At 33.1% G+C, this 26,340-nt stretch overlaps 1 protein-coding gene across 1 annotated transcript in view; it reads left to right on the top strand.

Moving 5' to 3' along the window:
* The first annotated feature begins 5,660 nt into the window (after positions 1–5,660).
* The window catches only part of LOC125050960 (mucin-5AC-like), a 49,055-nt gene continuing 28,375 nt past the window's right edge, over positions 5,661–26,340 (top strand). Inside the window, exon 1 of the mRNA XM_047651058.1 lies at positions 5,661–5,847. The gene's annotated coding sequence lies outside the window, so the exon portion shown is untranslated. The remainder of the gene's footprint in view (positions 5,848–26,340) is intronic.

Here is a 26,340-nt window from a genome sequence, read left to right as displayed (position 1 = left end):
AAATAAATTACAATTTAAAAGATGATGTTAGCCTTTCAATGTCACATAAGATTTTACGTTCAACATTATATTGTACAAGCTTATTTGGAATCGGTAAATGCTTGTTATTTAATGCTGTTAGTAATATTAGAAGTACGTTTATTAACTAAAGCGTCATCTATAAAATAATAGACAAATTAATTGATTATATAAGCGCCATCTATAGGACAATAGATATTTTCACGGTGTTATAAAACCATTTGGAAAACATTTTCAATGTTACACATAGATGGCGCTTTGCTAAAAAAACTTTAAGTAAAATTTAAGACATTTTTAAGTCTGGTTTATTATCTCATCGGCAGAATTTATTTGTTTCATACAAATTTTAACAGAGCCGGTTTTCTAAAAACACTTTGTCAAACTGTTTGTAGAGCTATTATACGAAGTTCTGTCAATGTATAGATATTATATTAACAATTTGGTATATCGGGCAGTTAGTACGAAAGTTAGGGATACGATGTGGACAGGTAATGTTTGGACAGTAGAAGTTCTGTGGTTTTACTTTATTTGATTCCCGTGTGGAATAGTAGAGAAATTTAATATTTGTAGTAATTTATTATACCTTAGATTTTATATGATCAAGATACTAAATAGTTACTATTTAAAAATAATAGTGGTTTTCGAATATGGACTAAAATATTAAAAAGAAGTTTATTTTTCTTTGTTATTTTTGGCCGGTTAAAAATTTTACATTAAAATAAAATATGTTTATTACGGAACATAAGATACAGTTATCACTTATTTCACGTCACTAAATTTGAATCGGTAGACATCCCTACTCATCGGCAAAGAAGACAGAGTGTGTAGGCCGTGAGAAAAAGCTTAAAATAGCAAATCATCATACAAACATTCGAAATATCAATACAGTAATCATTTAACAACTCGTTTTTGTAGTAAAATATTCAAAAAGTCCTATCACAAAATAAAAATCAAAATCCCATTTGCATTACTTTAAAACTGAGCTTTTAGAACTTAAAACGGGTTAAAATTTTCTTAATTTGGTTTGGTAAGCAGTCCCCGGGGTGAGAATTTAAAACAAAAGACGAAACAACTATTTGCGGGTCTAAGAATAGGGGTCATGACCTCCTGGACCTGGACTGGAATCTTGCTGTATAACAATTACTTAGAGAAGCACCATTTACGCGTGTTTTGCGCACCCTAAACGTATAACTTCAGTATAACGTATAATACCCAAAGTATAACTTCAAAAATATCTAATAATGAAGGAATCATTCTCGAATCCACATGAACACGCAAAAAATGTCAACAAAATGTGTCCAGCCGTTTAGGAGTTTAATTACGAACACATGCACTCATTTATATAAACCAGCTGTTTATTTCCTGTATAGATAAATAACCTAGATATCTCCTGCAGCGGCATCTGCCGGGCTGATTTATGAATCTAAACCACCCAGGGCACCACCAAACGCATACAAACTCATTCAAATCGGTCCAGCCGTTTAAGAGGAGTTCAGTGACATTTACTCGTATAGTAGAATTATATATATATAAAGATAATAATCCTGTGGCGCAACAACCATCTCTGATTGTATCCTTTGATAATTTTTATTTCATAGACCTTTCTGTTTAATTTTGTGAGATACCTTTATGTTGCCGATACAATGGAGTTAAGAAAAGATCCAAATGGAAGTTCAGGAGGAGGTTCATACTGCAAACGGAAATAACAATGAAGTAGAGTAAAAGTAAAATACCAAAACTTATATGGAATTAAAGTACTTTATTATTATTATTACCTACATGTTCATGATATTTGCCTGCTAGGAGCAAGTGCTAGGAATAAAATTACATTACAACGCTGTGATTAGACCGCAAAATCTCAGTTGAAGGTCGCATTTAGCCACCACAACACTGTTTTGTTCGATTTGTGTTAATAATATTATTCAATGTAATGTTATATGCGTATTCATAACTACACATGACAGTTATATAGAAAGAGTGGAGTGCAGAAAGGAATTACGCTGTAACTACCTTTTTATTATTGTACGATACAAAGCTCACTCAGACTTTCTTACTTTTTTAAGAGAGTTAAGAACCGATGAGGTCTTTAACTCCAAAAAAGTACATTGTTTCTTTCCATTTTTCGTGATCGTTTCTTGAAGTAGGGAATGAAAAAAATATATAATGGAGTTGAGTAGTTTATGTATCCATTTTTAAAAGATCGATACACGATTTAAATAACTTCGCTTGATAGAAAAAAAATCCAAACATAGCCAATTTTTGACACTTTGAATTCATTTTATGACGAAAATGTCTATAGAACGATTTCAAAATTTACACGATATATTTTATCGCAAGCCAAGTAATCCATTTCAGAAAAAAGTATTGATAAAATTTGACGGCTCATTGGTCTAGTGGTTAGTACCCCTGACTGCGAATCCATGAGTCCCGGGTTCGATCCCTGGCTGAGACAAACATCGATGTGACGAGCATTTGGTGTTGTGCTTAGGTCTTGGGTGTTTAAATATGTATTTATATATCTATCTATCTATAATATGTATATATATCCGTTGCATAGTACCCATAACACAAGCTTCACCAGCTTAGTATGAGACTAGGTCAATTGGTGTGAATTGTCCAATAATTATAAAAAAAAAAAAAATTACATTAATTTAATGTTTTACATAACTAATTGTTATTACGGGCCGGCGCGCCTCAGTGCTCCAATTCTCCACTGCGCCCCGCAGTCCACCCCGAGACACCGACACAGCAATTCGTGCTGGGATAGGGCCTTAAGCCGCAGGCACTCTTTTTAGCATTTTCCTTACATAGCATTTCATTTAGCATTCATAGCAATTAACATTTATTTATGTTATTGATGTGTTGCATGTAAATAAAAACACAATTGAAAAAATTAAATGAAAAGGACTGGCGACCTTACCGCTTTCAAGTGATCTCTTCCAGGCAACTGTGAGAAAAAAAAATAGATAAGGTATTTTTTTTTTATGTTACAGTCGGGCAGTAGGCTCATCTGATGTTAAGTGATACCGCCGCCCATGGACACTCGCACTGCCAGAAGGCTCGCTAGCGCGCTGCCGGCCTTTTAAGAACGCTCTTTTCTTGATGGACCCTAAGTCGAATTGATTCGGAAATACTTCAGTGGGTAGCTGGTTCCACATAGTGAAAGAAAGAAAAGAAAGGCAGAAATTGCCCTAAGTCTCGCTTAGTTGTGGAACGCCGAACGACGGATGTCAGAAGATACGGATGGTATATTGTATTCTGCCTTGACGTCCGATGATGAAACTCTGCTGCAGGTATTAGTCCGAACAACTCCTCTGAACACACCATGGTAAATGCGGTAGATGATGCAGAGAGATCCCAGATCTCTAGGCAACGCCTAGGGATGAAGCCGCTCGGAAAGTGACTGGTGGTAAGCAAGAAGTGCAAAAATACACAAGACGTATTAGACTTATTTAGACAAAACTCATTCAAATATTATCTATATATATAAAATGAAAATGGTGTTCGTTTGAGGCTCTTTCGCGCCTAAATCACTGATCGTATCGACATGAAACTACCACTATTCGATGCGAAATTTTTCCTAGATGGTTTATGGCTATTTATTTTTTTAATTCCAACGTTCCTTCATTTTTTTATTTCTGTTTTACTTTTATGAAAATTTTTCCCGCTAATAAAAACAAAAGAGGCTTCCTAGAACCTCAAAACGTCAACATCTGTTAAAAACTCGATTTTCGAAATATTTCAATTTTCTTAGCGGGAAGTTAAAAAGAAGAATAATAATATTTCCTATTTTAATTCGCACAGCGAAGCGGGCGGCAAACGGCTAGTCTATTATATTTATAATTCAAATAAAAAAATTTATATCACCTAGTAACTAAATGTGACATAATTCCTTCCTAAATGTCACCATACGACCTCGAACTCAACCTATCAATAGAGCCACGCGTAAAGCGCTATAAAGAAGTGAATTATGTTTCCATAATGAACTAGAAATGCATAAATGTGGCAATGATTAATTGTCCATTCACCCTCACTTGGCATGCCCTACGCAAGGAAGGCAACACTCGCCTAAAATTTCAATGAACCGTGACCAGATTATTTAAGCAAAATACACAAATCAACCAATAAATGTCATAAGATATATAATATGTCCGGTGCTCTAAAACTATTATGGACAGTCGCGTAAAACGGTAAAACAGTTTAGTGAACTAAATTTGTTTCGGAGAGTCGTGTAAAACAGTATCGTGACCTAAAATTATTTTGGAGAGTCGCGTAAAACAGTTTGGTAACTAAATTTATTTTAGACAGTCGCGTAAAACAGTTTGGTGAACTAAATTTATTTTGGAGAGTCGTTTCAATCGGTTTGGTGACCTAAATTTATTTTGGAGAGTCCTTTAAAACAGTTTGGTGAACAAAATTTATTTTGGAGAGTCGTTTCAATCAGTTTGGTGAACTAAATTTATTTTGGAGAGTCCTTTAAAACAGTTTGATGAACTAAATTTATTTTGGAGAGTCGTGTAAAAAAGTTTGGTGAACTAAATTTATTTTGGAGAGTCCTTTAAAACAGTTTGGTGACCTAAATTTATTTTGGACAGTCGCGTAAGACAGTTTAGTTTGGTGCCCGAGTGAGGTTTATTAAATATTATATTCGCCACGATTGTCCAATAATTTTTTTAAAAGTGTACTTATACGCGACTCTCCAAAATCGTGTCCCAATTAAAACATTATTGATTGCCCTGAAGATAAATCGGATAGTAGCGTAAAAAATGTTTCTTACGTTCGTTAAATCAAAATACATATTTACAGAATTTTCGCGATGAATTAATTTGCGCAGAAAAAAATAATACTTTCTTATCTCTTATAAGGGATTTAAAAAATACTTGACTATCAACGTGTTGTGCGACCTCTGTGTTTCTCTTTCGCGTACGAGTACAAGAGAACGAGGTCTCAAATAAACTGGCCTATGAACAAGTCTTGAAGCAGTGCTTCGCGAAAGTAAAACTACAGTTGTGCTGCTAAAAATTACAGTAGACTCCTATAAAATACCGTAGATTTTTAAAACAAAAAAAATATATATTTATACAAAAGACAAATATATATTTATATTTTTGTTTTAATATGTAGTTCTATTCTTCAGTTGAAAATTAAAGACATAGTGAATACAAAGACTAAAATAACAGACCAGGTAATACAAAAAAAACTTGGAAAAGCCCATTTGAAAGAGATAGGAGACGACACCAACCAAAACCTGCGACGGTAAAATAAACAAGATAGCGGGGATTAATTGGAAATAGTAGCGAAAATGAGAGAAAATTTAAGAATTTGGAGGAGGCTTTCACGCCTTCGGGGTCGTGTACTAATTTTAAATACAATAACCTTTTGTTTCATATAACGATTTTCTAATAAAAACCAAAGAATATGCCTAAAAACAATTGTTTATAAAATATTAACTTAATTGAATTAGTACTAAAAGTGTATTAATCTCATTAAATTAAAAACCAGTATTTTTGTCAAAAGTTTAGTTTATCTAATCTGTATCCATCTGACATCTACTGTATTTAATTATTACTGTGAATCTACCGTAATTAGTAGCTTGAGAAGCACTGCTTGCAAGTAAAAGTAAGTTTACAATACCTTGGCGGCGCCGACGCGTACCATACGTCAGTATTGCCAACTCCAACCGCGCGGTTACACCTATTCCCGCCAAGTGACATCTAATTTCGAGTGACCTTCACTTTGTGGATTTTGTTGTGAATCGTGCAAAAAATTTCGTTTTTTTATGAGAATAAAAAAGCTTTAACCATACTTGGATGTTCCGCTTACTTGGCCGTAAGTTGTTTTACACTTTAAAAATAGTTTAGAAAAAATCTATTAGCAAGTTTCGCGCGTTTAAAGTCCTGCGTCTAAATAAATAAAAAGTTATTTGAACTTACGTAAATCATTCGTCATGAGTCAAATCCAGCAACTTTTATTAAATCAAAATATTCCTGCAAAATTGAAATATTTTTTCTACTTCTCATTATTACCTCAGCCTACAGTTTACCAACATAAACAAATATTTAAGAACACTTTAGAACCATAGAGTTATGGAGTAATAAGGTTTTATATCACCTTAAAAAAAACCCGTGAAAGTGTACCAAACATTACGGAAATATCCAATGTAGAGCAGAGCTCGAAACGGTCAGTATCATTAAACTTCGTGACGTAATTAGTAGTATCAATGCTTACCCAGTTACCCACCGGGCTACTTAGTACAATGTACAGCCGCAATCAAAACTCGTTTCTAAAAGACTGAAGATACCTGTAACTTATTGATGTCGGACATGCAATCTGTTACGAATTTATAAACACTTGATTGATGTAACTCATACATAATAACGCAATGTTGAAACAGATCGGGAAAATTCTATAGTTTATTACCAACCACTAAATTAGAAGCGACTCTCTCAAACATATCCTATGTCCTAGTTCTCCGCTCACTAGTCCTCTCTTATCTATGTCAAAATCCAACACATTTTTGACGTGACATTTTACTAAAGACAAAGATACTTCGTCTATGATTTGAGTAAAATTGTTGACTTAGAATTGTAAATTTAAAAACGATACTGTTTTGTTTTTTCCCGCCAAATTTTACGTCAGGGGTTACGATCCTATACGATACGCGGTGATATATTAAAGAGCAATATGAAAGTATAGAAATGTGGTTAATAGCAGACGTGGTATGCGAATTAAAAGGATGTTTATAGAACACGAAAGCGCTGTATTACCACTGGTCGTATATTTTAATCACGATTACGTATACGTGACATTTTGCTTTCCCCGTACGATTGGCAATGCAGGACGAAGTAATTTTCAATTCATTGACACTGTTTTTGAATTACCTTCGGTATCTACCGCCTATGCCTCGCCCACCATTTATATGGAGAACCTACGGATTTCTTTGCATACAGATAAAAAAGTATATTTTTCCTATATGTTCTGTGCATTTTGTGAGCAATTACATTTATATTCTGTGAGAGAAAAACCCGCGAAAGTAATATATATTATTTTATTTTGTAATTTCTATGTTCTTTTATTTATGTGTGTGTGAATGTCACGTATTTTTAAGTATACACGTTATTTTCAATTACAAATAGATTAACTTATTTTTATGACATTGTGTTGATTTTCTTATTATATGGCTTAATGAACAATTAATATGGAATTTGCATGCCTATTTATATATTGCTGATTGTGCGTATTTTTATAATTGATCTATCTAAATGTATCAATTTCTTGCCAATAAATGATTTAAGTATTTTTAATTTTACAATATACCTAAATATAAGAAGATACCCGGATCTAGGTTCGAATCGTGGTGAATGTTGCGTGTAGCCATGATATCGCTATGTACCAATAGCGATATCTATTGCGAATGTTGAGTTTGTATCGCACAACCCCAAGGTCACAAGAAATACTTTGAAAAATTGTCATTGCTGGCTCTGCGACCCAAAAAGTGTCTCAGCCTCCGAAATAAGAATATTCCAGCTCTCCCTGTCCTGTGCCACCTCCCGCCAATTGCTGGGTTTCAGCTGCACCTCCACACGATCCAGCGGTACCTAGACCGACCTACTGGCTCCTCCTCCTACTCCTTCACCCATCTTGGCTCATGCTCCAGCCACCGTAGTCGATAGGCCTTGTATTCGCCTATAATGTTGGGCAGGGCTACCAACTCTAAAAAAATGTAAATGTAACTATTGTAGAAATGTTATTAGTTATAATTATTTTCTCAAAAATACAATCCTAGGAGTGCAAACAGTCACACAACACTGAAGTATTTCTGAACCAATCTTCTCCTCGACTTAGGGTTCTTCAAGAAAGGAGCGTACCAATTCTTAAAAGACCGTCAACGCAATCGCGAGCCCTCTGGCATTGAGTGGGCGGCGGTATCACTTAATATCAGGTGAGCCTCCTGCCCGTTTGACACCTGTTCTATAAAAAAACAGTCACACATAAATTAATATTAAATAATAAAGTGAGTTGGGTTTCAGAGCTTATTAAAACCTTTTGAGTCAAATTAATCGTTCTACCGTACCTTACTTTAATCGTCTTATAAATAACCGTCTTAAGTTTTTACGTCGTCGCTATTGGGGTTTTCTATTTTTTTTTAATTCCGTCGTTGGCGTCATGCCTTTTTGTTAAATATATCCCAAAGGAGTTAGAGGTTAGTTTTCTCTCCGTATAGTTTTGCTTTGCTTTGAAATGCACGGTAGCATGAAAAGATCCTCAGAAATATAACTTATGTAACCCGCCATCCATAGCACACTCGTTTTTTATTATTTTTTTTTAATTATTAGAAAATATATTTTACTAATAATTAAAAATTAAAAAATCCTATTAAAATATGGTTGGCGCTATTAGTCTGACTTGCTTATGTCAAAAACGTATTAGGATCATTACGAAGTCATGCTTACTGCTAAATCTCGACTAAGAATAAGTCTGAAAAAGTAATTCAGTGAGCATGCTCTTGTTTTATTTCTTAAGTACTATTTTACTTAACGATTTTTCATATATCATAAAGGTATAAATAAACATCCTAATTAAAGTGTCATCTACATAGTTATTTAATATTTTTCCTTGACCTTTGTAAAAAGAATAAATTAATTCGAATTTCGATTTAAATTGATATTATGTCGTTGTCATGCTCCATTTTTAGTTTCGAAGACTTAATCACACAAGACTTAGCTATTTAATTAATTTATACCATTAAAATTACACAAAACACACACAGTATTATTGAATTATTATTACAACCACTGAAAAAAAAATCGTTATTCAATACGTTTTATTTTATAAAAAACTGAGTTGAGCGTGACGTAGATACGTACATCAAGAGCAAACAACGTGTATGGCGAGAGAACGTTTAGGCTAATAAATGGACTACCTATTTAGTTTTAGATAGCCTTACGTTAACCAACATGAAAAGTAAGTTGAAAAATACTTTTATATACATTTGTCGCGCTAAACAAGACTGCTATGGTAACATTAATACAAACACAGTGGATTTCAAACATAGTATGATTTTGATTATTATTCTGTAAAATAAATTTAATGTAAACATATATATATAAACTAGTGGACCCGACAGACGTTGTCCTGCATGATATTTCAAGCAATTAAAAGCAAAGTATGAAAGTACCGACTGCAGCGCCATCTGGCGGGCTGATTTGTGAATCTAAACCATTCCCAGATCCCCTTGAACACACACAAAAAATTTCATCAAATTCGGTACAGTCGTTTGAGAGACGTTCAGTGACACACTCACAGAAGAATTATATATATAAAGATAACGTTCCTAAGCGGAACATTAAGAACCTATAAATCAATTAAAATAGCGAGAATTATGTAATCTGGTCACCGCAATATTTTAATTAGGTTAACGATCATAATTATTGCTATTTAATGTAGTAAGAATGAGTTAAAACTTATAAACTATCTTAAGAAACATTATCCTATATTTGCCAATTTTTTTAATGTTCTAACACAAAACATTTAGCTATAAATGAGTACTCAAATATACAGTATGTACAATATTCTTATTCTTATATTCTTATTTTTTCTTATAGTAATAATAATAAATTGATAAATAGAAAATTTCAAAAGTTTGCTCTATGCTGGCAGCATTTCCTCGCTGTATTGCGATACTTATTCGTTGGAGACAAGCATTAGCTCTGGGGTCACCGGTACTATCTACCGACAACTTAAATCATTAATTAACGCCTGTGCACTTGAACCTCACGGCCCAAGAGTCGCTACTCCGAAGAGAACAAAATCAAACAAAAATAATTTTCCGAATTGGTACTTATTTTTTCGACACAATTTTTATGGATGACAACAATTGACATTTTTCTAAATAAATTCCGTCAATCACTACACATAATATATAACCCATGTCAAACACCTGGCATTTATGATTTAGCATTTAAATATCTTCTTATTCAATACCAAAGTTCACATAACAACAAATATTATGTTGTACAATTATATAATACCAATGCCGATATTGACCTGTATATTTTCACTTGGGTCAAATTCACTGATCGCTCGTAAATAGACAAGGCAAGTCATTTACGTATTAAAAATCAGGCGCTTCAACCTTTTAGGTCTGGGCCTCAAATCTCTATGTCTGTTTCGTGATCATTTGTTTTTTCTAATAGCGAAGTGATCAGCCTGCGCCTAAAGCATGATGTCGATTCTTTGGGTCTAAAGCATCCCATTCCTCACGATTTGTTCCTTCACTGTGTGGTTCACCAAGTGAATTAGTACAGCCGGGGTTCGAACCTACGACCTCGGAAATAAAAGTCGCATTTATATATTAGCTTAACATCTCAAACGGTATCAAGGAGGTTCAAGCTTTACTTCTTCTTCTGATGCCACTTTATTGTTAAAGGTTGGCTGTTAACAACTTGAATTACCGGGTATCTTGCGCTAGTCTATAAAATTCCTCGCGTATGTGATGCCGTTCCACTCCGTACGTTTCGCAACCACGACTTCTTCAAGCTATTCATAAAAAGCAAAAAGAGTCTAAGTATAAGCCCGACTAAAGGATTTTTTAACTAGACAAAGGTCCATGCGCGTTTGCCCATGGCCAAAGCCCATGGGTAAGGTTCAGAGGCGAGACTTAGTGCTAACCATGACTGCTGTTGGTCAAATCATGCCCTCAGAGTCGATGATACAACTTTCTGATAGTCAAGGCACAGAGGCATACATTGCAAACAATGTATTGCTTCAGAATAAAGTTCTGTGACGATATTTTCACGACAAATTTTTTAATCTATGAACTGATCCGAATTGACGAACTTGCTAATTTATTTTTATTTGCATAACGGAATTAATAAGTATCATGAAACATGTAATTAAAGAATTTAATTATACAATTCTCTCTTTCGGGCATTTGAACCAGATAGAATGTTACTTTAAGTCAACTAAGAAGAATGCCTATATTCTAAATAGAAAACGAAATTGTCTCGATTTGACGTCACGAGTCTGGCTGCATTTATTATGCAAACTGCATCTGAAATTTGGCTAAATTTCAAGGTGAGCAAAGTTCACGTGATCACGGAAGAACTAAAATAGATACCATTGTTACATAATATATGTAGATAAATGTTTTATATCAAGAGCTGGACTGTACGAGTAGAACACACATTAATATATATACTTAAATAATGCACCATTCATATTTATATATATATCAACTAGCTAACCCGGCAAACGTTGTTTTGCCATGTACCTATATTATTTCTAGGAAACATTTTTTAGTTCAATAAAAATAACTATCTACTATAATAAAAAATAGGAGTTAATCGTAGAGGGGTGAAAATTTAGTGTTGTATGTATTTTTTAATGTCACATTAGAAAAAAATAAAAATAAAAATTTCGTCCAAAAAATAAAAATAAAATGTTAGGGGTGGACAACACTTATCACTTAAGGGTATGAAAAATAGATAGTAGCCGATTCTTAGACATACTGAATTTGCATATAAATTTGTTAAAAATCGGTCGAGACGTTTCGGAGGAGTATGGTAACTAACATTGTGACACGAGAATTTTATATATTAGATATTGAACACCACATTATATACTAAGGATTTTTTAGTATTACGCTCTTTAAACTCAAGCACTTTTCCCTTTTCATCAAATTTGATTTGCAAAAGACGGCGATAATTTGGACAAAAAAATCATTACAACTGATGAATTCATCTATAATACTTTAATCTAAACGTAATATTTAAAATAAAAAAACAAAGTATTAACTCAATTCGGCAACTTTCACTAGGTTTTTTACTATAGTTTTTAGACGAAATACGAACTGGTGAATAATACCTCACGTTCGGCGGTGCATTAAGGTGTATCTTCGTAAGGTCCATGTATTTTGCGCCAAGCGTATTAGATTTCAGCTTATTATCTTAAGTCGGTCAAATGTATAGCCATCTCTGTTACGTGATAGCTTGGATAAACGTTGGATCTTACATAGTTGAGCATGGGGACAGTTCAATAAACGCGCCTCCCGTCGGGTAGATGGGGCTGTTGGGTTTTAGTGGATAGGGGTCCATTGCACCACACGGACCGACCCCCACGCGGGGTTTTGTAAATTGAGTTCCCAACAATAAAAAAATGGGGCAGTTCTTTAGAAAGGAGTTATAGGTCACCAACTGAAACTAAAATTTTGTTTTTATTTCCATCCGTATCACCTCGACGTCCATTCCACAACTTAGGGTCCTTCAATAAAAGAGCGTCCCAACCCTTAAAGGCCGGAAACGTACTCGCAAGATCTCTGGCATGGCAGTGTCCAGGGGCGGTATCACTTAACATCAGGTAAGCCTCATTAGACTTAGGGTCCTTCTAGAAAAGAGCGTACCAATTCTTAAAAGGCCGGAAACCTACTCGCGAGCCCTCTGGCATTTAGAGTGTGCAATATCACTTAACATCAGGTGAGCCTCCTGCCCGTTCGCCCCCTATTCTATAATAAAAATAATAATAGTTATTTGAATCTTTGGAAGTAATAAAGTTACATACATATTAAGAATTTTATACCTGGAGCTAATAAAACTTATCAGCGCAACAACTACAAGAATGACATTCTATTTTTATCGTGTGTTTAAATAAAATGATATCACGATAATATCTTTATATATATAATTCTACTGTACGTGTAATTTTTTGTATGCGTTCGGGTTGCGCCCTGGATGGTTTCGATTCACAAATCAGCCCGGCAGATGGCACTGCAGTCGATATCTAGGATATTTTTCTCAATAATCAATCAAATAAACAGCTGGTATATACATAAATCTTCGTAATTAAACTCCTAAACTGCTGCACATATTTTGATGAAATTTTTGTGTGTTCAAGTGGAGTCAAGAATGATTTACATTATTAGATATTTTGCATGTAAGGCGTACAGGACATCGTCTGTCGGATCCGCTAATAAAATTATATATGTTGTATCACGTATGTCAAAAACACAATTTCGTTTTCTTTCTATTTCTATCACATTTGTCACGGAGGCTTCACGAATTCGCGAGAATGTGTCGCAATGATGAAGCAACGTTGCAATGTGTACGCGCCATCGCTTTACGACCTATTTGCCTGTTGCCAAAAAAGGCTTCTAAAATCGTATCAAACGCTCGCATCGCTCACAATTTCATAATACAAGAAGAAGGTTTTAGTTGTAAATAACTTAGAAATTGTAACCCGTAACCATAGATAAAGTCTAATTTAGAATAATTATGTTTCACTTATTTGCGCAAAGAACAGCCAAGAGGCTCGGCAAGGTTGTACACATATTTATGAATAACATCCCAATTAAAAAGTATTCGTCTTTTTGGCGACAAACAATCTGCTTGGAAACCTGTTAGTTTAATGACAAAATAATTAAAACAATTGCCAAATAGTTGTTCTATCAGAAACTCTATTGGAATTCGATACATTAGAAATATTTATTTTTAATGCGCAGACTACGTATGTGTATGTACCTATATAATCTGTATCAAAATCTTTCCACTAATAATAGTACAAACGATAAGTAATCAGAGAGTTCTCCTGCGACACAAGATGCGTAGGTCACTGACCCCTGCATGCAGCTCTATACTCTATAGTAATCAGCTCTCTTGCAATTCACTATAATTTAATGTTATCTATGGCATAATACCTAAGTACTTTCGCAAAGATAATGTTTGCTGAGACATCGATAAAATTTTGTGCTAAAAATAAGTTCTGGTTATATTATTTTACAATTAAAATAAACGTTTTATTAACAATCCAATATTGTTTTAAAAATTAGGACTTACGTAATTTCGTTTAGGTAACTAATTAAATATGTAAATACATAACGCAATTATTAAAATTAAACATTGCTTATTTATATCTACAATTACATATTTTAGTTTTATCTACATTTGAAAGTGTTCCCGCCTAAAGTTATTTGACAGTTGACAGTAGTAGATTATAGAGATGGGTGTATTTATTGTAAATACAAGACTTGAAGTAAGAACAATATAAATTCAAATTTATCATCATAAAAATTTATTACATGGGGTATTTTAAAATTTACATTTGAAGTTAATACATACGTCATGGTCAGGATAGATAAATTATTGTCGTTTGCATACAATGGCTGTATTTAGATAAGATAAGTTACATAAGCGATTATGATAATTGCGTAATTAATCAAAACTTTATTTTTATAAATTTACTCATAACCAAAACATGAACTCATACCGGATCACAGAGTATCAACACATATACATAAAGTTTCTTGGACGGTCTTTCATATTTAATTAATATATTCGCCTAGTTGTGATTGGTTTAAGGTAAATTCGGATAGTTTTCTTTGTTTGGACTAGAGATGGCATTGAGTCCTGGCATATCATATGTCAAGTCAGTGTGGCTTAGTTGACTTATATGGATCTCCGTGGATTTTCGGTGGGTAATTGAATAGGTTGGACAGCTCTTAAAAAATATTATCAACGAACTAAATTCCTAATAATCTTGTCTTGTGACAGGAGGTCCAAGGTTATATTGATTCATTCTTTTTTAAATTAATTTACCTCTTCCCTAATACGGAATTACTTTAATTTGCTGTGTCTGTATTCCATAGGGTGTTTGATGCAAATTTTTATTAAACGCTGTTTTGGTAGGTAGTTTAATTGTCCTTGATATAATTAATTAACTGATTTTCCTCTGGTCAATATTTAATTCTAGTCTTCAACATACACGCCTTTCTATACCTTAATGATGACATTTAACAGTGATGTTTAACGTATTTAATCCAGCACTGATAATTTTACAGCACAACACCGCGTGGTTCGAAGCCTACATATGGAACAATTCGATTATCAAATGTCATTGAAAGTAACCCGGCCTACTCAAAGATTTATTAAAAAAAAAATCAGTGGCGCTACAACCTCTTTAGGTCTTGGCCTCAGATTTCTGAATTTGTTTCATGATCATTTTAAATCTAATAGGCAAGGTGATCAGCCTTCAGTGCCTGACACACGCCGTCGACTTTTTGGGCCTAGGATATGTCGGTTTCCTCACGATGTTTTTCTTCACCGTTCGAGCAAATGTTAAATGCGCACATAGAAAGAAAGTCCATTGGTGCACAGCCGGGGATCGAACCTACGACCTCAGGTATGAGAGTCGCATGCTGAAGCCACTAGGCCAACACTGCTCTCAAAGGTTTATTAGTCGCTAAATCAACTATTTATCCACTATAATTTAGCGATCTGCCTTTGTTTTAATACGTGTGCCTTAATAAAATTGTAACAATGATTATATCGTATAAGTACGTTGTGAGGAATGCGGTGTTTTGAAAGCGGTATCTGCAAGGTCATAGTGCAACAGGCTTACCGAGTGTGACGCTATATCCGCTCTAATGAACGAAAAAACACCTGTTTGCGGAATATAATAAATCTAACTTTCACAATATTGAAATAGCAACAAGATTTATTGGGGAAGCAAGGTGATAGTGTGTATGCAAATCAATTTAATTGATAATAGAAAATACTTATGTTTAACAAGATTTTCGATAACTTAATACTTATGTTTAGCAGTTTTAGAAGTTATAAGTTAGTTAGTTAGAATAGTTAGTTTAAATATGTGACAGTCGTTTAATGCAAATTATTAAATTATATATATTTGTAAAGGTAAATAAATAGGGCAATTAATTTATTTGTTTTAATAACTTCTACCCATTGATTCAAGCATAGCAAGTGTTTCTTAACACCTTAACTTTTTTTTATAGAACAGACGGCAAACGGTTCACCTGATGTTAAGTTATACCGCCGCCCATGGACGCTCTTAATGCCAGAGGGCTCGCAAGTGCGTTGCAGGCCTTTAAGGAATTGATACGCTCTCTTCAAGGACCCTAAGTCGAATTGATTCGGAAATACTTCAGTGGGCAGCTGGTTCATGTAGTGATGATGCGCGTGCGGTGCTTTTAAACTTGTTTTAAACTGTGGAACGAACTAACATAATCAGTTGATGCTGCAACTATTATGTATGAAGGTTAAATGTGGACAAACAATATAGCTCTGTCCGCGAATATAAATCTTCTTAATGTAGAAAGTAACCATCGTGATGACGATAACTTATCACACTAACACACAATAAACCATGCAATACCCATGTCACAAACAAGATTACAGTGTTGTGTCAGAGACGAATCGAGAGGCACTGGTCCTTACTAATTATTATATACTTACTAGCTGCCCCCGCAAACTTCGTACCAACGTACCAACATGCATAATTTTGCTATATTACCAGAGAGATTGTTCGGTTTTCCGGAATGAAAACTTTTTAGGTTTTTCTGTGATTTTTCTCCATGTAAACCTCAGAGTTCAATTTATAAGTTCTTAACTCACAAATAAAATGTAGGGGTTGATCGTAGGGGGTAGATGAAAATTAAGGGTTGTATGTATTTTTGTAGGCTGTATCATACAAATATAAAAAAAAATTTTTTTTTTTCAAAAAAATAAAAAAAAAATATTGTGCTTATCACTTAGGGGTTTGAAATATAGATAGTAGCCAATCACTTAACATCAAGTGAGCCTCCTATTATAAAGGAAAAATAACTAGAACTAGACCAGTTAATAATGCAAATTCCTGCCGATTTCTGCCGGTTTCCTCACGATGCTTTCCTTCACACAGCCAGATATATTTGAAAAAAAAAATCATAGTATTTACTACCTAATTAATAAAGGAACTTCGTGTTGAAAGCTTAGGACCCAAAGGCCAAACCTTTCATGAATACAGCCCTGACTACAAACTAAAAGCTGCAAAACGTCGGTCACGATTCGCGTATATTAGCGTATTCACTTTTTATTTTATTCATTTTTTAAAAGGTTAAATTCCTCGCAGTTCACGAAAACATGATTTTTATAGTTTCCTAAATGCTCTTCGCATCCTGTTCAATTAATTTACAATTATGAGATGATTTGATTAATTAACATTTCTTTATCAGTGTTCCTGAATTTTTGGAGTTTACTCCTTAAGAAACGATTTGAGTTATAAGGCCCGGTACGGAAATTTTATGAGGAGTAAAATCAAGTGTAACACGAAAAGTTGAGGCGTTATGTAGAAAGAGACAAACATATATATCTGTAGGATTGAACGTGTAAAAGAATGAGATGGAATACATTACACAGCGTATCTCATTCTCGGGGTCTCCTCTTTGTTATTATTATTATTTATATTGTTTTGTAACATACTTTATGTAATACGCTTTATTGAAGTAATATAAATAATCCGAATAATTACAGATATATGTTTGTTTCTCTTATCGTTTTAGCAGATGCGTTCATTTACCCTTTTTTTCTATTAATTATATATCATAATTATCGTTCGTAAGGAGTAAACTCCAATCGTCGTAGCTGACACACACACATTTTTTTTTTTAAAGACAATTCACAAAAATTTTCCTAGTCCCAAGCTAAGCTAGTAAAGCTTGTGTTATGGGTACGAGGCAACGGATATACATACATATTATAGATAGACATATAAATACATATTAAAACACCCAAAACCTAAGCACAACAAGAAATGCTCATTCACATCGATTTTCGTCTCAGCCGAGGATCGAACACGGGACCCATGGATTACTAGGGGTCCTAACCACTAGACCAATGAGTCGTCAAATGAATAAAGTGAATTTATGGCTATGTAAGAAATCATAAATGAAACAAATAGCAGTGTTGACCTAGTGGCTTCAGCGTGCGACTCGTGCGTGAAGTCGTAGGTTCGAGTCCCGGCTGTGCACCAATGGACTTTATTTATATGTGCCTATGTAACATTCGCTCGAACGGTGAAGGAAAATAGTGAGGAAACCGGCTTGCATTAGACTCAAAAGTACGGATATTGAAATTATTTTTCTTCTAATGATAACGCCTAATTTAAAAGACTATGTAGGTATATAAGTTATCCATTAAAGTATAACTATATATCTATAGCTCTTGTATATCATACATAAAGTACATACATTTTAAATGCAAATCTCAACTATCTGATAGTATCGTAGTTTTCCAACAGTGGACATGTAAATAAGATTATTTTAGCGTCGCCATTGCAAATACGTAAAACCGTGGTATTTTTAAAGCATTATTTTGAATACCAACTTTAATACTTAGCTTTAAAAGTACCGTCAGCAAACGCTTCATTATCGCTATAAAAATTGTATTTGCTGTACATTCAATATAATATTATGACTCTTGGGTCGTGGGGTTCAAGTGCACAGGCGCTAATTAAAGATTTAAGTTGGCGCCTGGTTCCTAGTAACTGGTGCTTTCCTCGCTCAACGAGTAAGTATCGCAATACAGCGAGGAACTGCCACAGGCCATTTTTTTTTTAATTTTTTTTAATTTTCTATTTATAAAATATGAATTATTATTATTATTCCTATATTAGTTAAGAATATTTTAAATATGTATTATATAATATGACTTTCTTACAATTTTTAAAGTTTATAGCCTTTTTTTGAATACATTTGACTGTCAATTGTCATTTTAGTTAAAGAGCAGTGTTGGCCTAGTGGATTCAGCGTGCGATTCTCATACCTGAGGTCGTAGGTTCGCTCCCCGGCTGTGCACCAAACTTTCTTTCTATGTGCGCATTTAACATTTGCTCGAACGGTGAAGGAAAACATCGTGAGGAAACCGAAATGTCTTAGACCCAAAGAGTCGACCGCGTGTGTCAGGCACTAGAGGCTGATCACCTACTTGCCTATTAAATTTAAAAATGATCATGATTCAGAAATCTGAGGCCAAGACCTAAAGAGGTTGTAGCGCCACTGATTTTTTTTTATTGGTGGCGTGACGCGTGGTTCTTATTATTACGAGTAAAGGTGATCTTTATGTTCACCCGAGGTGGAAAGGTATTTACATATTCCAATAAAAGTAGCAGGGGTACGTCGACTAACAGAATCTCTACTATTTCAAGACTGGGTTAGCAATATTCATTAAACTACCTCGGGTAGTTTCAACAAGGCCGCGTTGGGCAAACTTAAGTTAGCAGCTTAATATAAAATATTTCTTTAATTTGAAGCGGCGGAAAAAACTAAAGCATGCAAATACAGGGGTCTAGGCTCAGAATATGATTTTGTCCCATTCGGTGTCGAGACCCGTGGTCCGTGGGGTCCTAGCGCTTTAAGGCTTTTTAAAGAAATTTCAAAAAGGTTAGTCGACATCACAGGAGACCGAAGATCTGGCAGCTACCTCGGACAAAGAATTAGTCTAGCGATTCAAAGGGGGAACGCTGCCAGTATCTTCGGAACCTTGCCGAAAGGGACTCATTTTAATAATATATTTTAGTTTATGTTAAGTTTAGTTATTTATTTCAATGTATATTATTTTATTATTATATTTTCTCTTTATATCTTGAAATATGGTTTAAGAATATTATAACATTGGAATCTGTATTCGATAATATCATTAACATATACCTCTATTTGGTTTCAATTAAGTAAATAAGGAGTATTAATTTACTCTATATTTTACGTCGAAATGAAATGCAAGGGAATTGCTTCTTATTTAAGACAAATTAATTTTTAGTATTTTTTTAATGCAATGTTTTCTTTAAACTATTTTCCAAATATGTTCAATTTAATGTTTTTTGATTTCATTAATGATAAAGACCTAATAAAAGTAACATTATAAAAAAATCTTGTTTTAAATCAATATAGATATTTGTCATTGAAAATGATAGAATGATTGGGAATAAAAAAAAAAAAATACTTTAATTTAATAAATGTAATGAAAAATGAATTCGAGGTAAAGATTTAGGATCAATTCCACATTCAAATGGGGAACGTTTTTCTCGCTCCAGATTTGTTTTTATTGATAGTATTGAAAACTCGCATTCTATCGGTGTATAATATAAGTAATCTACAATTGAAGCGAGGAGATAAAATATAATCATTATTATTAAACATTGAGAATGTAAAACGAAACAATAGTGCATTTCGTTTGATTGTGATTGGTCAAAAGCATATAAATAATCAGTTTGTATTGTTATTGAATTACTTTAAGAATTTAAATAAATAATAATAAAATATAAAGTCTTTATTCTCGGATCGTTGATTACAAACAAATGCAAAACATATAATCGCAAACCTTAGATTGTTAAGCCTTGTTCTGTTAAATTTTATTCCATAATCTTCCCAGTTTCAACTCCAAATATATTTTCCAATACAGCTGTGAAAAGTTGATGTACGAGTAGTTTTCTGTTTCTGTGGTAATTTGTCGCTTCCCTAGCTATTGATAGTCGAAAATTTTTCGTTATTGTTCGTTTTTACTTTTACATTTGATATCCATTACGAATCATGTTTAACTCGTTTCAACCCTTTTTTAGTTCCACCACTTCCACAGTTTTCTTTATTACTTCTTTTGTTAGACAAACTAGGAATAAAAATTATAATGCATTTAATTGAAAACTATAAATTTATTGTGTTACCCTAATCAATCATGTATTTAATTTCGATAAAATGTTTAGGTAAATCAAATTTAAATTGCAAAGCAAATACTAACTTCCAACAAATATAAAACGAAACCAGTTTATTACACTTAGTTAAATTTATGCAAATAAAGGGCTAAACATGTGCAAGATATCGTTTTTGCTGATAGTACATAGTTTATTTCGAATAGCAAGTATCTCGTATTGAAATCGCATTTACATCAATTATTTATAGAATCGCTATCGCTTTCGGTCTCAATGGCGATTTAAATAGCGACTACATCGAATGTATGTAAGATTTGTAAGGTTTTTACTTAGTCTTATTCATTTGTTTTATTATATTGTTTTCTGTTTATTTTTAAATCGTCGTAAACAGTTATGACATAAAAATATATGCATTGAACTAATTTAGTTTATGGAATCCTTGGTAGTTGTTTTTTATTTAATAGCTTATCTTTAAAACTCATAATATTACCGTATTCAATAAACTGCTGTGTGATGCAACATGGAATAGGCATTATAATTATTTTCACATTTTGTTAATTTATTATTTTTCTATTCTAATACAATTATTTTTTAGTGACTCTTAGCATGGGGTTTTACTACAAAGGGGATCAGAATAACAAATAAATTCTATTATAAAATAATAATAAAGGTAATTAAAATATTTACAATTTTAACCCTTATAATAATTATTAAAAATATATAAATGTAAAATTAACCATTCTATTAATTTATATATTGGGAGATAAAACATCCGATGCCTTTCTTTTTAATACAGCCGGCATTTTTATATATAATTATATTTAATATATACAATACAAAGGATCTTTATGTATCCATCACTATACTTAATTGAAAAAACCTCATTCAAATGGCCCCTCACCTTACAACTCCAAGCGAATATAGATGGCGCTATCAACCATAGACATGTTAACAAAGTAACATATCAAAAATATGCAATGTCTAGAAATCAAAGCAGGAAAATGTAATAGGATTGATAAATTGTTTCATTAAACCGATACATGTCGTATCGTGCGTGACGTGATTGTTGACTTCAGGCAAATGTAAAAATCATCAAATAATTAGATTTCTACATGTTACCTTACTTAATGATAATTTCTACTTTCCTGATAATGTATTTGTTTTGATTCACTCCTTATGAATGATTTAGATAGAAGGATTTTATTAATCTACGATTCAAAATAGTTTGATTTGGTCAGCTAGATTTTGATTCAAGTGTTAGACAAGTATAACAACGTACGTTTAAGTAACAACAGTGTTGTCATAACAAAAAATTCAATTTAGTACTGAAATCTCACGACGGCACCCTTTCCGCACAGACTCCAGTTAAGCGTTCGAATGCTACCCTGAAGTGCAATTTGTTGGAATTATCTTATTACATCTTTGGTGAAAATTAATTCACTCGAAAAGTTCATATTTTTACTTCGAAATTGACAATATCAATACATACATTATATATATACAAATACAAAATAGCTAAAAAGGTCGAAAGCAGCGTGACAGTTTACCAGCTATCATACATTGTCATTGTCCATCAATAGATCTTCTTGCGGAATCAACAGATTAGAAAATAATTTATAATACGATAATGCCTAATGCAAAATGCAGCAATCATTTGAGAAGTTACGGGGCATTCATGTTTATAACCTCAAAACTCTAAAGCAAGTGATTTACATTAGCCCAGAATTCCTCAAATCAGTATACAGAGGAACATAAAAATATATTGGCCATCTTATACGTGCTAAGAATATTATATATCTATGGTACAATTAATGACTACGGAACTTGACCATTAATTAGTTTTGATTTTTATTACTTTCCCATATCTGATTTTGGTAACTTAACAAATATGGAAAGCTGTTAAAAAACAATTAACCCAGTATATCTTATTTATTATGAAATATATTAACGACCCAATTACTTACTGGTTTGCATTTAATTGTCACATTATCCAAATAGCAATAAAATACTTCATATTCTGATATCTTGTTTGTGATGAAATCATTTTTGTTAGATACATATAATAAATTCCGTTGGCAGTTGACAATGTATAAAATAAATCAGTGGCACTACACTGGCGTCCTTTTTAGGTCTGGGCCTCAGATTTCTGTGTCTGTTTCATTATCATTTGCTAATCTAAAAGGCAAGTAGGTAATCAGCCTCCTGTGCCTGACGCACGCCGTCGTCGATCTAAGGCAAGCGGGTATCCTCACGATGTTTTCCTTCACCGTACTAGCAGGTGTTAAATGCGGACATAGAAAGAAAGTTCATTGGTGCACAGCCGGGGATCGAACCTACGACCTCAGGGCTGAGATTCGCACGCTGAAGCCACTAGGACAACACTGCTCTTATAATGTATACACGTTAAAATACCTGTCTTTGCAATTATATATACGTTTTAAATATATTTTATGAAATTACAAAATTGTACGAACGAGATTACCGACTACAAATGTAAATTTGTCGATAGAGGTTCTGTAGAATTTGGAGGAAAGAATTATATTAATTAAACTCAAACTCAAACTCAAAATATCTTTATTCAAGTGGGTAACCAAGTACACTTTTGAATCGTCAAGTTAAATTAATCATAAATTTACAGTAATATATATATTTTTTTTATTTTATATATGTTTATATATCCGCAAAATAACGCATTATATTCGTACAATATGTTACTGTGACATGTCCCAACAGCCTTCATGGCCCGATTGCTATAGCTTACGTATTCGGTAGTGAGGTAACCGAAGATGCGTTGAGACGCACACAAATGCCATTCCCACGCTACCATTGTACGCGGAGTGTGTCTAGTTCAATAATTAAGCACATCGTGCGTGTAATGCCACAGTTGAATATACCAGCTACATCACTATCGAATACTAGCAGTTAGTTTTAACTGTTTGATCCTACAGTGTGTCAATATTATTCAATAAATTATAGTTTTACAAATATCAATAGAACGCAAGAACGAGTGTCTTCCCCTTAATAGAGACTGTGTAGATTTATTGGACACTTTTATGTTAAAAATCCTTATTAGTAAATTAAGTTAGACTTAAATTATCTACTTATTAGTCTTAAGTTAAGCTAGATGTCTCAGTGCAGAGACAATGTATAAAAAATACAGTTTATATTATTATGATATTAATCGTGGATTTTTTTTTAATTTGACCTCTCAAAATGGATTGTATGAAATCCTGTTTATTCAATGTAAAATCACACAAGTAAAACGTATTGACAGTTTTTAGAAATTATGTTTAGTTATGTTTTCATGTGTAGTTTAGTCCACGAACACTTTTGTAATGAGTACCTATGAAAGCGATGACATGATGCTAATGTCAAGATGAAAACCAGTCGGTTTTTATCAAATTAAGAGGTTAATTATTTCTATCGGAGTAATTTATACCTGTATTTCGATTATAAATTGTAAAGTTGTTTTTTTCTCCATATTAGACACATTCCAAAAAATTACAAGTACATTTTAGATTACAGAAATTATTGACTTATGTACCGTTTTTAATATTCAACTTAAAACCGTAAAATAATAAAAAACTGAACTAAACTTCGAAAACTGTTATAAAAAGTATATCTCTGAAAAGAAAAAGAACTTTGTCAAATTAAGTAAATCAAAATACAAAACAAAAAATGACGCATATAATGGTAAAATTACCTATTTGGGTCGATAAAGATAGTATAGTATATTCGATAAGATAATTCTTCCGTATAGAAGAAACTATAAAAATAGTACAAAATTCCTGTACCTACGCCTTTGTTTGTCTTCAATCTTCTTTTTTGACGTGACAGCGTCTTATAATTCGATGGAGCCGGCTGCACGCACGAAAAAACATGACGCATGCGGCGTTACCTCGCTCTGAGGCGTTCCATTTAAGGCTTGAAGTGCAAGCGAGAGCGTGGAACGAGCGACAAAGAGGCACAATAGGCCTCCGCCTTCGGCAGCGTTCGTTCGTTAAAAAATTGGCTTAATTGTATTTATGCGTACAAATAAATGTAACTTGATGAATTCAATTGTGATTTCCATTTACCTCCTTCTCTATATCCATACAAAATATCTATCAAACAAATAAAATTAAAATTTTCTAAACCATTCCATCAGTATTTTCTTATGACGTTGTCACGTTCAACTATCGTCAGTAAACCGACTTTACAGACAACCGATTTTTATTTCAAACTGAGGTCTGTCCCAGAAATTCACCGTTTAATCTACTTAGTGACCTGCCCACCTCTTTAAATGTGAAGCTTTTGTTTGTTTATGAGTCTGTCCTTTCGAATTTACAACATTATCTGGTAATTCCGGAAGACTTACTATCCCTCAGATAAACATAGTTGTGAATATTGGGTGTGAATTTTACCAGTGTTATTACAATTGTAATACACGTATTGTTCGAATGCGGAACCGCAAAGAATTCATACCGTATTCTTTCGTCAAGGTTTCGAACAATGATTATTATTTCGAAATGCAATTCGCCTAATGTAATTAGTAATAATATTAGCCAGTAAATTTGGATGATATATCCTGTTTATTATCTATAAAATAATTAATAACTGATGCTACGGGGGAAGGTGTTCTTTACCGCATCTCCTTCCAACTATCAATTAGTTGTGTACAAGTGTACAACAAAGTGTATTACTTTGTTATTTTACATAAGTTATTTATAATTAATTAATTATAAATTATGGAAATTATAATAGAACTAATTCTGAGAGTCGTTATATATATTTTAAACGATACTGATCGCTGATTTGTACCTGGCGTCTCACAAACTCCCTTCGACCCTTTAATTCGACGCTGGTGCGCAATATAACGTTTCACGCTCCATACAGAACACAAGGAACGAGTCAAAAGGATCAAAAAAACGCCGTCGCTTATAGTCGGACCCGAAATAACATTTTATATTATAGACACTAGAAGGGTTAAATCTTTGACGGTGGAAAACGCAAACAGTAAATAAAGATCAGATTACCACTTTTTTTTTCAAATAAGTACCTATTTATTAGAGTCAGTAAACTTTGTTCTAAATTCGAAACTTGAAACTTGTGTTCTAAATTTGAAATCATTGTAACACCATATGCAAATTTTTAAAATTCGAATACGTTTTACGCACAGAACAATGTTTTTAAATTTAGAACACAATAAGGTTGTGAATGTTACCCAAGGCTTTAATTTTGAAAATGATTGCTACTGTAACGAATTGGCCCACAACAGCAAATAACATGGGTACTTAGCGGTCTCAATTCAAATAGAATAAAACAAGTATTGTTAATGTATTTTTAAGTATGAAGTGTAATCCAAATTCAATTACCTTGTTACATCAAGGTTGGTAGACCACCAACGTGCAACTAATACATAAACACGGACAATTGGTCTGTTATAGTATATGAAGAATCGCAGGAAATAGGATGCGTATTTTTTCATACTAAATTTTTCATTAAAGACCATAAATTTTTTAATGTAGTAAAAAATCCAAATGTTAGAATTTTTTTTACAATTTTGCTTGCCATTAGTTAATCATGTAACAATGTTAATAAGACAACCTTTTTGTATTAAGTAGTGGGTTGAATAGGATATGGAGCAGACAAATTTCTGTTTTTATAATATACATATTACGTATATATATGTTTTTATATCGACTCTCATAGATATTTAATACAACACTTAAACCATGCGGCTACCTTTGATGATTTTAAATAAATAATTGTTTTTTTTAGAATTACCGTACGTAGTTGTAATTGTAAGAAATCCACTGGCGCCACCGGGAATCGAATTCACGACGTCACTGTTGTTGAAAGCTTAATTAATGT

The sequence above is a fragment of the Pieris napi genome, chromosome 7 (assembly GCF_905475465.1).
Source record: "Pieris napi chromosome 7, ilPieNapi1.2, whole genome shotgun sequence".
Lineage (NCBI taxonomy): Eukaryota > Metazoa > Arthropoda > Insecta > Lepidoptera > Pieridae > Pieris > Pieris napi.
This window is presented reverse-complemented; position numbering and strand designations above follow the sequence as displayed.